Raw genomic sequence first — 16,328 nt, 5'->3', positions numbered from 1 at the left:
GCACAAACAAATTTTAGGATTAGTTGAGTTCTGAACCAGTGTGGGTTACTGCAGAAGCTGCGAGCTCCGTTGAATTATCTGCCATCGACTCAGCAATTGCTCCTTACGAAGAAATTCAGGGTCATTACGCACGTTGTGAAGCATAAACTGAAGTTTAGCGATGAAAAACTCGCGCAATTGGGATGCGTTAAGGAGTCATGAAATATATATAAAACCATTCTAATGCGTCCAGGCGCTGTTGCATGAGAAAGGAAGTGTATATATATATATATATATATATATATATATATATATATATATATATATATATATATATATACATGGCGCATGCTGCCTCAAGCAACGTCAATGCAGGACGATGGTACCTATGTGTGGTGTTCGTCCGCATGGTTCAAAAGATGCCGATTTCTCTGCAACGAAGCGGTGGCGCCTTCTGTCAGCCCGCGTCGTATTCTACGCTATTTTGCGGTACTGGTCGCAGTTGTCAAAACCGTTGTATTAAAGGGACATTACGAGCTGCCTGTGTGTTACCATAAATGAAGCCCTTCGTCAATAATTATGGAGAACCAATCTCAAGAGTACCCGTCGAGATAACGCCCGAAATTTGCTGTCCAGGTAAGATAAAGCGAACTTCTACGACACCATTTACGTACCGTGAAAGGGACAACGATGTTAGAAACGGCTACCCGTTCAGCCTGAATCGGACAGGCTTGGCACGTCATATGCCGCCGTGACAGGTGATGGCGTGATTTCTTTTACATCCGCGCAACGAATATCTGTGGGAGATCTCGTTCAAAAACCACTTCTTCGTAAAAAAAAATATTACGCAGATCCAATGCAATGTGGGAACCCATATTATGCGAAGCATTTGACAGGTTTCTAGCACCGCTTAGGGCTGTACAGAGCCTGAAGAAACTGTATCTACACAAAGTTCCCACTTTGTGAAAAGGAGGGCAGGTTAAGGTTGGTCTGCGGGGAAAGTTAGTAGTTTCGGAGTTACTTGCAGGCTTCCCAGATAATCATAAGGGGCTCATTCTCTCTCTAGTTTCATGCATCAATACGAAATGCGCTGTTTTCCCAATCTCCTCAGTTAACTGAAGGTGGCACTCAAACTACATTTGGTGGAAATCGGTGGCATATTAGGGGTGAAGCACACGAAAAATTTATTCTACGTGGGTTATTGAATCCTTTACAATAAGTTACTTGTGCAAGCGCCCCGAAGTGTTATGCCTTTTTTGACCCGCGCGTATTTGCCTGCTATCCTGGGATATAACGTCCCTATCAGGAACTTCAATTTTGGTGAACCACATGGCTCATGGGGGTGCAGGTTAGGCATGAGACCACTATACGCGTGCATCCGAACAGAACGCTCCCCGGCAGGCCTAATTAATTCGGCCCATAGTAACTGCCCATCGTGATCCATACTATCCATAAAAAAGAAAAGAAAACGAAACCCGTGTACCACACAACGCTCATATCCGATAACCTCGTATCACGTGAGAACACATCAGCACGCGAAATTCGATATCTCTATGTGTTCCCCTTTACGTTGTGTATAGGCCAATTAACGCAAGAGCATGCGTCATTCGTTTCAAGCGACCGGTTCTGCGGGCGGCGCTGCAACCCATACCGCCATTGTCTCGGGCTCCTTTCAGAACGCGCGGTGCCCTTGCCTGCAATAGCGGTCACGGCCGAGCTGTGTTTCCTCACGGTCACCGCCTCCTCCTTCTCGCGCTTCTTCCCCAAAAGCTCCGGCTCTTCTCCGCAGAATCTCCCCAAATCCTTTGTTGTCCTTCCCTCGTGGGCTTCCGGTACTCTCGGGTAGGGAGCTTTTACCTCAAATCTTCTAAAACCAGGTCGCAGTGTTCTTCCAACTCGACACAATACGTTGCACCGTAACGAAATGCAGAAGGATTTCATCTCGAAGAGGCTTACAGGCCGAAGGCACATACACACACACACACACACACACACACAAATATATATATATATATATATATATATATATATATATATATATATATATATATATATATATATATATATATATATATATATATATTTTTCGGTGACATACCTTTTTCAATCGTAAGTTCCTGCCTTTGGTGTTGTGAACGAAAGGTCAGTATACAGAGCTACTAGACATCTTTTTTTTGCGCAGCGGAGTTTTTCTTTCTTTGTGGCTGCGAGAGCCTACAGCTCTGTAGAGGCGACGGCAGATGCAAACCGGGTATTAAACCGGGTATTAAAACTGACAGAGCCTCAGTGCAGCTCCTTTCAACGAATAAATCGAATAATGAATTTAGATGGATTGATTTTGTGGGTTCCCACTTTTTTACGGGAGAAGTGGCTAATCCCTCCTAGTCTGTCATCTCTAGCTTTCTGCTGCGCTCATTGCGGCTCTTAAATTTAACAGTTAGATTGATGGGGTTCTACGAGCCAACTCCACCATATGCGTATGAGGAAGACCGTAGTGCGGAACTCCGGATCAGTATTGACCACGTGGGGCTCTTTAATGTGCACAGAATTCACGGTGCACGGGCGTTCTTGCGTCTCGCCCCCATCGGAGCGCGGCCGGCGCTGCCGGAATTCTATCTCGCGCCTTCGGGCTTAGCTCCGCAATGCCAAAGCCTCTACGCCACCACGGCTGGTGCCGTAAGATCCATGGTTCGTGCTAACAAGCCGTGGAATGTAAACGAAATGTATTGAACCCCTAAAGATCATGCTGCTCCAACGTACATGTTGAATCTCTGTGAAGCGAGGCTTTTGCGTTAGATGGGCAATTCTAGGCCAAAAAGAGTTGTCCTATTCTGCAGCGCGAGCTGCCGCTTAGCGATGACGCGACGTGTTAGTCCGGCAAGAAGTGGAGATCTCCCACCCCACGATCCACGCCACCGGTAATTGCGCAGTCTGCAGGACGTGCCCGTTTCATCACGATAGCGATTGTATGGGCACTCCAGGCGCATTTACTGCTGTCGGCGTCGGCGTCGCCGTGATGTTCTGCACAAACTCAACATCGTCGCCGCACGCCGTATGTTGTATGCGCAAGTCAAAGCGTGCGAGGGTGAGCCGACTGTGGTGGCTAAAATCTCGCTAGCGCAAGGGGGAAAGCGGAGCGGAAGCCCGCCGTCTTCCTTCGCGCGCAAGGCACCAAGGCGAAGGGAGGGAGGGAGCGAGGGAGGGAGGGAGGGGGTGCTCTACTCCGGCGCCGGCCGCGTGGTCCCTATCTTGAAGAGATCTGCGACGGGGACAGAGATTCCGAGTGCTGATAGCTTCGAGTGCACTGTGTTATCGCCGCTTAGTTCGCGTCGAAGCGAGAGGCAAGACAAACGTTAATTCGGGCGATGCTCCTATAGCACTTTCTGACTCCAGCATTTTGACAGCGAGCGTGCGCTGTTATCGAGTGAGATGTGTTCATGATTGCTTGTGCGTGCGTGTCAACATGTTTGTTAATTTAGTTGGTAAGCTTGTGTATACGAGATTGTACGGCCGATAAAACTACTGTCCTTCGTATAACAGCCCACAAATTTGCTATCGCAATCGATGGTTCGCCTTTCGGGCGAAACTGACTTTTTTTGTTACTCCGTATCCGGGATCGGCAAACCTTGCGGTTGCGCCGTCTCCAGGGTCGGCTTACTTTATTCGGCGAGAAACCGATCGAAGTAGACCCGTATGATTCTGGCGATGAAGGCGTACAAAGCTTTGCTTAAGTAAAGGAATCATACGCTCGAAGGAGTATCTTTGTTTCAGTGAGGTTATGTAGATACCGTTTGCTCTTTTGCTGCGTAATTACGTAAAGAACATAACGAGTCACCGGTACATCTGTAAAAGTAGTACAGGTGGCTATATATAAGCCGATTCGTTATGTTCGGGCTGTCCCGTGCATGAGCTATTCGGCAAAAAGTGTATAGTGAATTTCCCAACATGGTGCAAACATCTTCAGCCCTATGTATGTATAGCTTTGTCATGATTCCTATCGTAAATAGATCTCGCTACGATGGCATCTGTGTTGTTTTGTGTCTGTATTAATGTTTTTTTTGTTTGTGCGTGTGTTGACGACTGGACAGATCGTATAGCAGTAATTATTGTCATGACTACTTTTACACGTCGAAAATTACAGCAGATTTTTTTTTTTGTTGTGAACCTGTGGTCTCCTCTCGCGTCGTATAGAGATATTATACTTGAGACAGGAACTGCTGTCCCGCCGCAGTTTTCGAGTTTTTTTTTCTTTCTCTCGCTTCATTTCTGTTTCGCGTGACGACGAAACTTCGTAGATGACGATAGAACTTACTATCAACTTTAGTTTGCAACTATCTCTGTACGTATGGTACATCATGAGTTTTTGCAAAGTGCGAAATGCAGCATTACAATAAAATACTGCGGAGAGAAAGTGACAGAAGAAACCTGCTCGGGATAGATTTGTTCAAACAACTATGTCAGTTCTTAAAGTTTTTTTCTTCCTGGTTTTTTTAATGGGTGTTTTGCGGGGTTTCTCCTTGGGTTTATTTTTGCAATAAAATGTTAAAATACATTATCCTATTTTCCATAGAAATCAAAATGGTGGGTGCTCAAAGCCAGCTCATTTCTTGCAAATTCTATAGATTCCGAGAATACAACCAGTTTTTGTATTAATCTTTTCCAAATATGGCGACAGTACATTGACGTCTCCCATTATTTTCCCGAACAGTGGTGCATGCGCACTTCACTCTTATGACTAGATGGAAAACGATTGTATCTTCCGTCAGATTTTGTGGATGTATTTAGAAACTGCCTAATGTGAGACTTATAGGATTAAGATTCGTTATAGGCTCAGGAGTAAAGGAATGCTCCTTTGTACTTACTGGGATAAATTAAAAACTGTCACAAAATGCATGATGTCCAGTTACACGAATATATATATATATATATATATATATATATATATATATATATATAGCATGTATAAGGAGCCAGCAAACAATGACATCAATGACAGCATAGGGGAAATTCACTGATAATTTCGTAAAGCAGATAATTAAACTCTTTACAACTAACGGCGATGCATACAATTGTGTTTGCTTTCATCTTGTGAAACATGTAATTTCATCCAATCTAATCCACCACAAAGGTTACAGCTTTATCTTCATGCAAATTTTATATCTGTGCACACCGCTCAAAAGCTACGCCAAAATTCAAATACCAATGCAAGCGGATGCAGGGCGATTTGATGAGTTGACAGCTGCGCCGGCGGCGGTGAGTCATTAGCAACGATTCCAGCTGCATAGGCGTGCGCTCACGCCACATGCGCAACCAATGAGAGCCGTTTCGCTTCCGCCCGGGAGGGAAAGGGCAGGAAAGGGTATCGCACTCGCTGCGTCGGCTTAGTTGCCGTTCATTCCAGTCTCGGAAAACGGATGGGACGGCCATGCGTCTTGCGTTCCCTCGCGGAACAGCGAGCGTTCGTCGAGCGGCGGCGAGAACTCGTCCATGAAAGTGCTCGCCGTCGGCGCACCGCTCCAGCCGTTAGAGCCGCCCGAGCCCATCAATCCGACAGCAGCGATAAGGAGATCCCGAACTGAGGGAGCGGGATGCCGAAGCAATCCGGCACCGTTACTGGTGGGTTACTTAACCATGGAGAAGGTCAGGTGCACGCAGGACAAGTTTCGCTTACTCTCATCTTCAGGTAGGGGAAGGGCTAGTCTTTTTTTTTAAGGTCGAGGTGGGCCCGTTAAGCTGCATTAAAAGGTAGACAATTTTCAATGAATGTAACCCTTAAATGTGCATACATTAATATAAGGATTCTGTGCTCCCTTTGTGGAAGTCGCACGTACTCGTTTTGGAGGATCGGTCGAGCTTGAACATGCATTCATAAGTTTATGTGCAGCTCTTGTTCTTTTTGCCCCTGTTTCCACGACCATTTTTTTTTATTTGAGGCCTTCTGAATCATGTGTCCCTTTTTCTATGTAGGCCTCGATAGACCTGTAGTATTTGTAAATAAATAAATAAATAAATATCTGTTGGCCCACTCAAGTCGAGTGCGCAAAATCCCACAAGGAGAGAGCACAGAACCTGAATATGAGTGCTCAGATTTCACACTCCAAAGGCATACATCAGCGCACCTCATCAAGCATGAGAATCCTGGTACATATCGCAAAAACAAAGGAAGAAGTAAGAAAGCAATATAAAACTAATCCTTCGGAGAAAAAAAAACGCGCGCATTTAAGATCGCCCTTACTGTAGGAGCAATCGTTGCCTGCGCGAATAGCCCGACATTTTCCTTTAAATCCCTGTTTCACGTCGAGAAAACATGCCTCCACCACTTCAACGAGAAGCTTTGCTCCGGAGTTTTTTTTTTTTATTCTCCGCGTTGCACACCCCGGAGCGACGAAGCGATGAAAACCTCCACAGTGCTCTCGGGAGGGGGTCGCGAGACACGTCTTATTCTCGAAGCCTCGTACAGCATTCCAGCAGGCCCCGGGTTCGTTTGAGAGAACTCGGGGGTACGACACGAACTGCCACGGAAAGAAGCCGTCGCGGTGCTGCTCCCATACGCGTAGCTGGGTCGCCAGCAACGAGAATCTCAAAACAGAGCTAGCAAAAAAAAAAGCACTTAAACCCTCTGCCAGTCTTGCTCACGACTGCTCTCGCTGTATATTTGTTATCGCTGCCCTCGCTATTGGGGGCGTGTGGCTGCGCTATACAGGAGTTCGCACACTCAAACTTTTCGGGGCTTCTCCTTCCCTCTTTTGTTTTGACTTGTTTTCGATGTCATCACGTTTCTCTCTCTTTCTCTTTACGTAGCCGTTTCATAGTCGCCTAGTTTGCGACGGTACAGGTGAGAGAAAAAAAGAAAGAGGAAAAAGCTCTTAGCGATTACTGCCTAGTCGACTCAGCAGACGACGCTCGCCCGCCCGGCGAGATTCAATTGGGCGTCGGGAATCCCTCTTTCTCCCCCCTGCCTCAATGCGGGGCGTGTGCACACCACCGTGCTTTTCCTTTTTCTCCCCATGTCGGTGCCGGTTCCCGGATCCGCGCCGCTAAGACTCGGGATCTGGCGAGAACGCTGGGGTAACGTATACGCGTGCGTAAGCGAAGGTGACGACTGTCGGTGAAGGCGGCTTCTCTGCCCATGTGCCCGCTCAAAGACTGGTAAGAAGTGGTGAGCGGATACAACCTGCTTTGTTGTTGTTGTTGTTGTTGTTGTTGTTGTTTTTGTTGTTGTTGTTGTCGTCGTCGTCGTCGTCGTCTTCGTGATCTCAAAAGCGTTAGGGAGGAGAAGAGGGGGAAGGAAACCAAGTGGGGCTGAATTTCTTTTTGTTAGTGGCAGTTGTGTGAAGCTAACTGACGATGAAGCCGAGGAAAGCATAAGGGGAAATAACTGTGGTTTTAATGGCAATGTAGGAATAATAAATACCAAACAGCACGCACATATGCAAATCCAACGCAATGTTGAAATCTAAGTGACCTGAATGAAGCTTTTTTTAGTTAGTGAGGTACCAGCCAGCCGGATGACTAGAGTACAGCCTCGACGCCGGAATAACTGTAAGCCTGTCGACGTCAGCGAGGACAACTGCTCGCAGACATCCGTTGTTATAAACAAACAGACCAGAAACTTCTAATTAACACTTTTGGTAACGAGGGGAAGCGGTACGGAATGTTGAAAAAAAAAAGGGTTGTGCCACCGCAAGGGAAGAAAGGAAAAAGAACCGTAAACCTAATCTAAAAAACGAAGTGGAGAGTGAAGAGAGCAGAGTGAATCGGCGGTTATGAAAGGGCTTAAAACGAAGAAAAAGTTATGACCACCCCGCGCATTTACAGGGGATTGGAAAGGCCTGCTCCAAAATTCATGCAACGCATCACACTTGCTGCTAAAGGGACGTTCCGCATCCGCCTCCATTGCCCTGCATTCTTAAATAATTTACACCCTTAAACTGCATAAGGGTGAAAATCGATCTCTAACACCCACAGTCACACCTCTTTTGGGCATAGGGTTGGGATGTATAGGCTGATGTTCTTTTAAGGGTGCAAATTATTTAGCAGTTTGAGTGGCGCTGGCTTACGTTTCCAGGGCTGGATATCAGCATATAGGTTTCCTAAGACGTGCAGCAGAGGGAAGCGGAGGTGTTGCTGCAATTCCCAAGAACAATGAACTTGCAGATAAGGGTTTTATCCTGAATTTGCGTTCATTTTGATTCTAACCGGCTGTGGTCGTGTGTCGGCTTTCCCGCTATCTCTACTTAGTTCTTATCTATCAACTCTCTTCTCCCCGTTTCCCAGTGTTGAATACCTAATCGGATTTTACGTTCTGGTTAAACTCCCTTCTTACTCCTTTCTTTTGTGCGCCGTTTTGTGCCTTGTTCTTTAGCATTGTGTCCTGTTTGCATCTCTTTCTCGCCCACCTCCTCTTAGCCCTAGTTAACAATGTCTCAACTCTCTCTCTCTCTCTCTCTCTCTTTCTCTCGCGGTGGCTACATCCGGGGATTCTGTTGGTAGTTGTTTCAGTTTAGAAAAACTATCATGGGAGTCCATAACTACTCTCCCTGTGCCGGCAGCCACAAAATCCTACGGACCTCAAGATCTCAGAAAAAAACATTCAATTTTAGAGCAGCCTGTGACAGTATTCAGTAAAACGGAACATCATAGGATGTAAATGCGAATGCTAGGCTGCGTTGTGAGGCTACGCAGATATCCAGCTTTTCTTTTAAGATTACGTGTTCCGTAAGATGTTGTAATTGACTGCACATGAGAGGCAAGGGGATAGATATTGTTGGTTTGATTTTACTTAAAGCTTCGCATTGATTACAATTTGCAATTAAAGGACTCATTTTAAATGTGAAGCTACAGAAAGCTTTTGTCCCGTTTTTAAAGCTTTTGTCTGAGAGCTGCCGACCCAGTAGTTACACTAGAGAGCCCCCCCCCCCCATTTTTTTTTTTTTTTGTGGGCGCGACAAATAATTATTTACGTTATCCCGTTCTGGCACGCAAAACACCAAACTTTATTTTTTAAGTGCAACACTGCTTAGGACGTGAAAAAAATTATAGTATTCCCGTAAGCGAAGGCCCTGTTGTGCTGGTCTCATTTTTCAAAACATCGCTAACGCGTTAAAAATCGCACCATGGCCCTGCCGCCAAAAGCCGAGTGCATTCAGCACTCCGCGGGAGTATACAGGAGAAAGCGGGCATTCTCCTGTGTTTCCAAGCAAAGCAAGCGTACAACTGGAAACGTCTTTACGTGACACGGCCATTGCGTTGCCTTCAAACACCGCATCGGGCTAAAGGCGCGCTGCTGAGTCGCACGCGATGCCGTGAAAACCACCACCTGTGCTTTCGGTGACGCGAGTAGTTTCCTTTTTTTTTTTCCTTTTCCGAATCCGCGCCGCACTTAACGCGCGTTTTGAACGGGTCGCATCAAAGGTGCCGTAATTAATTATTGCTGACACTCTAGGAGCGTTCAGAGTTCGTGCCGTACAATTACAGAGTCGGCAGCAACCTCAAAAAGAAAAGCGATAAAAAAAAGTTGAGACACGACGTGTTTTTTTTTGTGTCTCCTTCTATAAACCAGAACGCACAAAGAGAGAAGTTCGGTTCACCTGTTCAAGAAAACTCTCACCTTTGCAGGCTTTGTGTGCCGTCTTATGGCGAGGAATCAGCGCCGGTACGTAAAGACGAGGAAGACAAAAACGGGGAGTTGGTGTGGGGGAGGAGGGGGAGAAAAGAAACGCCCGCAGACTAAAGGAAGTAGCGTGAACTCTAGACACCAGGCCCCGGTTCGAGTTTCTCGGCTTTTATGCTAATTACACAGTCTGCCGAGCAGCCGGCAAGAAACCGAGCTTCCATCAAGCGGGAACGACGCGAAAAGCTGCAGGGATGCAAACGAAGTAACAACGAAAGAACGAAAAAGAAGTCGTACGACGGCTTTCTTCCTTACTTAGAGAGCCGGCGAAAGCGTTCTTAACAAGGTTACACATCAGCTTACCTGGGGGCGAACAGAGATTAGCGCTTATAATGAGTGGTGCGCGCGTGGTCTGAATCCCGGCGCCCTCGGCTGTGCTTGGCGCGCCAGTCGGGAGCCTTCAAACGTTAGCTGTTTATTCGCGCGAGACTCTGACGCGCTGGCACGTATTGTAGAAGCGCTTTTTTTTCTTGTTCTTGTTGTTTTTTACTCATTATGTCTTGCACGTCTCAAAAAGCACTGCAGGTCGACTTCGCTATCCAATACGGCAGGTAACGTCCTCCTTTGAGTTTCATTTTCTTTTTTCTTTTTCGCATCGGTAATCTCGTTTCTCTGCCTCTCGACGCAATAATTTGACTACCCGTCGTATAGCAAGGCAGGAAGGTAATGTGGGCCAAGTTTCGCGCGTTTTATATTATCGAGCGCGATATCTTGAAAATCCAAATGAAAATAAAAGAAAGAGATTTATTGACCTCTACTGGTGAACATTACTCCTGTTCCCGTATAAGAGTTATAACACTCATAGGCGAGGGAAATGGGCACAGTTGAAAGTGTTGCAGGTAAGTTTTAAAACGAAGAAAAACAAACCTAGAGATCCGTAGCAACATAAATGTGCTAAGAGGTACACGCAAGCAAGTCGACAGATAAACAGTTCAATTTAAAAGATAAGATAAATAAATAAGATAAACAGTTAACGGTTAAAAGGAAACTCATCAACAGCAAAAAAAAAGGGGGCAAGAGGGCGATGGGGAGGGAAATGCTTCCGCAATACAGGAAAAGTCAATACATCTACACACACGCAAACACAGCAGGAAAGGCGGATGTACTAAACACTGTTTGTTGTCAGAAATGTTAATAGTTTGAAAAACGAATGAATATGTTACCGCTAAGATTCCGGGAGGTAGTAACTTCCGTTTTTCTTTCTTTTTTTTTTTTGTACTGGTATAAGAAGCCATTAGTTGCATACTTGTCTGTTCGAGCGAAAATCTCTTGATTCTCAATCTGATAAATTCTTTCAAAAATCGTTTTTTGTTCGGAATATTTCGAAGTACCGCTTGTACCTATTGCATGTAAGTCATCGTGCTTTTTTTAACTCCTTTGCCTTGGCAGCTATTACCTTTGCTATTCGTACTTCGATAGTTACAAAGGTTCAAGGTTAAGCAATGAGAGAGTGTAATATAATTACCCACACTAATGGCTACGTCAAACTTCGCCGATGATTTATAATCCTGTAGCTAGCAAAATATGTGGCTGACAAAAGTAATAAACCATTAGCCCGAGCAAAAGGCGAGAGTGAAAAAAATCAGCAGGAGCCCCATTCACTTCGAATTGGCTTATTTTTTCAACTAGGTCTACTTCTAAGAAGCTAGCTGTTTCTGTTTTAATAATATCATTACACAGGGAAACCATACCACTCAGGTAATGTATCATATTTCGGTTTCGATTATTGTGTGTTTTGTTATTTAATATTCTTGTATCTGTTATATATTTGTATATCGTTTTCTCTTTTGTATATATGTCGCAATGAGATTATACTATTTGCTTTTTTTTAGTATCAACTAATTTTTACAATCGCAGCTCAGTACAAAATCATGGCTTTGCCCGACTTATTCGTTTGCTAAAGTAGCTTCTGTCTAATAACATTTAGCGACGCCTCGCCGAAGCGATATAATGACATTAGCTAAAGGCGTCATTCGATACAAACTACATTGAAGTCACTATATATACAATGAGCGACGGTACATGAATTTACAGTTCTGAAATATTCTTCCTCAACTATATCTTGAGTCACATGGAGGGAAATGACTCACTATTACAGCAGAAAATAAAGACCGAAATTTCGTGGATTTCGCGCCAGCGACTGTGCTCCGGGGAACGTCATTGAGACTTCACAAATTTCGATAAGTTGTCACATGTTTCATCCCATTTGTGCGCCGAAAAGGTTCTCGAAAATTTTTTTATTAAGTCTTTGGTTTCTCTGGAACCCAACGCAGTCCCCCTTTTCTTCTTTTACAACTTATCCTTATACCGCATATTCTCCTTTACCAGTTATCTAGGCCTGCGGATACGGTATCAGAATTTGTGTCGTCACGGTGCGGGAACGGTGCGGGAAACGTCAAGGCATCTTCTCCGTCGGTGTTTAGCCTTTGCGGCTCCGTGAGTCTTCCCTCAGGCCAACAGTGACAGTTGCGCTGTTGCCGAAGCGTGCCTAAGTTTACTATAATGCAGTTTCACCGAACATGCCTCGCAGTATTCCTTCAAACCTCATTTACCTCAAGTGGGCAGGTCTCTGCGATTGCTTGTAGACTTATCGCACGTCACTACGGGTCTTCCCTTCTATCTCCCTATATCATTCCCTATTGGCGGCGAGATCGACAGAGTGGCCGTCTGGCGGACACTGGCTGAACCACGGCCAGGTGTGGATTGCGTCACGCGTCGTCTGCTACCCGCTACGTGTTTACAATTGCGCGTATACGGCGTTAATATTTTTAAATACCATTTCTTTAAAGACCAGCGCAGTCGTGAACGCTGGTTCGCATTTCTGCTTTGACGTTGTACAAGAGCATCTAGTCTTGCGCTGTCGTCTCCGCGCTGTCGTAAGATCAGCAACTCCTCCTGTTTGAGTGCGCGATGTGACTGTCGCGCCGTCGGCTCGCCACAATTATATCAATTTCATTACCACTCCGTGTTTCCACTACATCACAAAAATAGCATTTTACGTCGTTTTAAGCAAATTGAGTGGTAACAGTAAGGCGTAAATGCCTACGCTTTAGTGACTTGTCACGATGTGTCGGTCACCCCTCAATGTCGATGATGCCACGAAGCATGAACAAGGTGGCGTCAACGTCACTCAGCTGTAGCAAAAAAGGCATCGTAAGCCTGCACTCATATCATGCGCATCGTACACTTTCTATTGCGATAAATGAAGTGCAATAATTGCGACAACCGTGCGACTCTCGCCTAGTTGGTGCGTGGCCAGAGCTGGTTTAATATGTGGTTGTGATGCCATTACTGTTAAATGCCACACCTGTGCTATTGGCCCTAACTTTTTTTCTGTTCCATTAACATCTGGTGTCCACCAGGGCTGCGTACTTGGTCCCCTACTTCCTTTAATTTTCGTTAATGATCTACTTTAATGATCTACCCAAATTTGTCTCATCTCTAATGAGCTTATTCGCAGGTGATTGTGTTATATATCGTAATCTTACTAATGACGCTGACCGCCTTTCCCTACAAACTGATCTTGATGAGGTGACTGCTTGGTGTTCCTCATGACCAATGCCTCTAAGTGAGTCTAAAACAAAGCTCATGTCATTTGCAAATCATTTAGTTCGTCTTCCTACATCCGACTTTCTAAATAATGCTAGCGCCTAGCATACAAGTTACAAGTGTCTTGGCCTTCATCTTCAGCCTGATTTAACTTGGCATTACCATGTTAACACCGTCTTCAGCTAACCGTTGCCTCCACCGTCAGACCGTCGTCGTAATGCCATCGTGGTCGTGCCGTCATTGTCCCTCCAGTTTTGTCATCCAATTCTCGTCGTGCGTCATTGTCGTCATACATTGCGATTGTCGTCATACAGGTTTCGTGATACAGTGATCGCAACGCCATTGTCACCACGCACTCGTCGTCATACCATTCTTCTCATGCCGTAGTCATGCCATCCTCGTCACTTCGTCGTCGTCATACAGCCGTCATCAGGCAATCGTTGTCGTGCCGTCGTCGGGCTGCCATGGCATTAGAGCAATGGTATGACGACGAGTGTATGACGGTAACAGAGGGACGATGACTGTATCACGAAACCTGTATGACGGCGACGGCATGACGAGAGTCGGACGATGAAGCTGCAGTGACGATGATGGCACGATCACGATTTCATTGAGACATGGAGGCATGATAGGGAGCGTTTCACGATAACGACGCTGCAACACTGGTATGATCACGATTGAACGACGAGAGTTTTTACAATACAAGGCTGATGATTGACGTCGATGAAAAAAGAAGGCTGTATGAATACGATAGTATGACGACAACGGGATGACGTCACTGAAGTGATGGCAATGATAAAACGGCAGCGTGGTCGACGACGGCATAATGACGACCGCGATGGCGTGATGACGCCAGCATGACGAGAGTCGGCTGACAACGCTGGTATGACGATGATGCATTGACCACAACGGCATCACGTCCCAACCACATACCTAGTGGCCGAAGCTATTAGACAATTTGGACGACTGGTCCAAGTCAGCTACATACGTGTCCGGGCCGTGATGCCATCGTGGTCGTTGTTCGTCGTCGTTCCACCTTTTCTTTCCGACTAACGTCATGCCGTCGTGATCACGCCATCGTCGTTACACAGTCGTCGTCATACTGTCATCGACACGCCATCGTCTATGCGCAGCCGTCATCAAAAATTCGCCATACTGTCGTCGGGATGCCGCCGCAGTCGTTCTATCGTCATCATTGTAACATCGACATCCGATTCTCGTCATGCCACCGTCTTCATACCATTATCGTCATGCCATCGTCACCACGCTGTTGTTTAACCATCGTCACCACTTCAGTATTGTCATCCCATTGTCCTCATGTCGTCGTCGTCATAGCACTTTCGTCGATCCGTCGACGTGATTCCTTGTTCATCATTGTACCGTAATCATTCTGTCGTCATAAATCGCGATTTTGTTGCCGTTTTTATGACATCGTCACCATTGAGTCGTCGTCGCACAAACGCTATTATCCATATGTTTTCATATTATCGTCGTCGTGCCAACTTGGTCATGTCATCACCGTCATTCCCGTTTCTTCCTGCAGTTGCAGTCATAGCTTGGTCGTCACGCCATATTCGTCGTACAGTCATCGTCAACTCATTGTTCTCATGTCGTCACGTCGTCAAGTTGTCTTCGTTATACCGTCACCATAATTTAAGAATGAATATCCCATTGTCGCCCCTCCATCGTCGTTATACGCTTTTGTGGTTTCATTCATTTCATTCTGTCTTCTTCATTTCATCGTCACTGCGTCGGCGTCATACAGTCGTCGTCGTGCCTCATTGCACATGGGCGACCTTGGCACGCGAGTGCCATAGCAAAGTGGGGCGATATCGAAGAATGTGGCGTATAGCTGAAGCAACGCCAGTCTCAGAGTTGCCACTACACGTGCGAAACAAACATGGTTTCAGCAGTATGGACTGTCTCTATATTGCTCGATTGCGATTCGGATTACCATCGACAGCCATCGCGAGATGAGTTCTGACGTAATTTCTTTGAATTCTTTAGCATCTATGTTTTTTCCCTTCTCTCTGGGTGCTACCACAGCATTGAATGAACCCGATGCACTGACAGCAAGTTCTCATAAGAGCTAAATGTAATGGCGATTTTGTTACAAATTTGTTGGCTCATGCAATATATCTCGGAGCTTTTCGTGGCACTGTTATCTTCTAATACCTCAGCTGCTGCTTTAACCTAAAAATTTAACAGGGCCGTTACAAAACAGTAAAACATACAAGTTCTGGGTCATTGCCATCATTTTTTTTTGTCTAAACCTTTCTGCGGAGAAGAGAGAAAAAAAGAAACACCTATTAAGGTTTCACCGATAGGTCAATTCTTAGGAGCCCTCGAAATCTATCAGATCAAAGTAAAGGGACAAAAGCAAGTTTTGCTAAACTCCTGCTTTGAAGGATCTTGAAGGATCAGGGCCGCATAATCTCCTCTGCTGCACAATTTACGTCAGCACAAAGCTTAATCGCCTTATCGGCAAACCTTTCTGTGGGAATCCTTGAAACTTTGGACAACGAGATCGATGAAGAGCCGGAGGCGAGCTGTTACTGCGCAGCATACGAGATTTGGCACACGCTGTATTTGAGCGTGTGAGCCCTTTGTTTAGTTATGTCTTACTTCTACAAATATATTTTTTCCAGCCATGGAAACCTGCAAGTGAGATGATCGTGTGTCTGTTGCGCGTGAAACAAGCAGCATTAGTAGCTGTTAACGGCATGAAAATGATATCAAGAACGACCACTTAAATTTGTTCCAAGGTAATATTTCGACTTGCTGCGATGCCCGAAACAAGGGAAGAGCTTTGCGCACGTGTCTCTGACATGGGCGCTTGCGAACAAACTCCTGTCTAAATTATGTTCTTTTGGATCGTTTTGTCTTCTGCAGCGCTTACGTAATTGCATTTTTCTACCACGAGCAACGCCCGTAGCCCAGGCGAGGCGTATCCTCTCTGTGTCGAGCCGCCGCCAGCGATTCCCACCCACACTTAGTGCCTCATCCGCCAAACTTCCTGCGTCCGCGCCAAGCGCGTCGTTCCCAGTGACGTCACGCGACTATCCCCTCCACCTGCGCCCTCTTTCGGGCGGCCTGTCTCACGCTGTTTTTGCTCACTTTTCTTTCT

General features: G+C 45.8%; 1 protein-coding gene across 1 annotated transcript in view; it reads left to right on the top strand.

Annotated features, from left to right (window-relative positions):
• The window catches only part of LOC142564646 (excitatory amino acid transporter-like), a 252,090-nt gene that overhangs the window by 44,736 nt on the left and 191,026 nt on the right, over positions 1-16,328 (top strand). The gene's annotated exons all lie outside the window — the stretch shown is intronic.

Source organism: Dermacentor variabilis, chromosome 11 (genome assembly GCF_050947875.1).
Source record: "Dermacentor variabilis isolate Ectoservices chromosome 11, ASM5094787v1, whole genome shotgun sequence".
Classification (NCBI taxonomy): domain Eukaryota; kingdom Metazoa; phylum Arthropoda; class Arachnida; order Ixodida; family Ixodidae; genus Dermacentor; species Dermacentor variabilis.
Note: the sequence above shows the minus strand (reverse complement) of the source record. Positions and strands in the feature narration are given on the sequence as shown.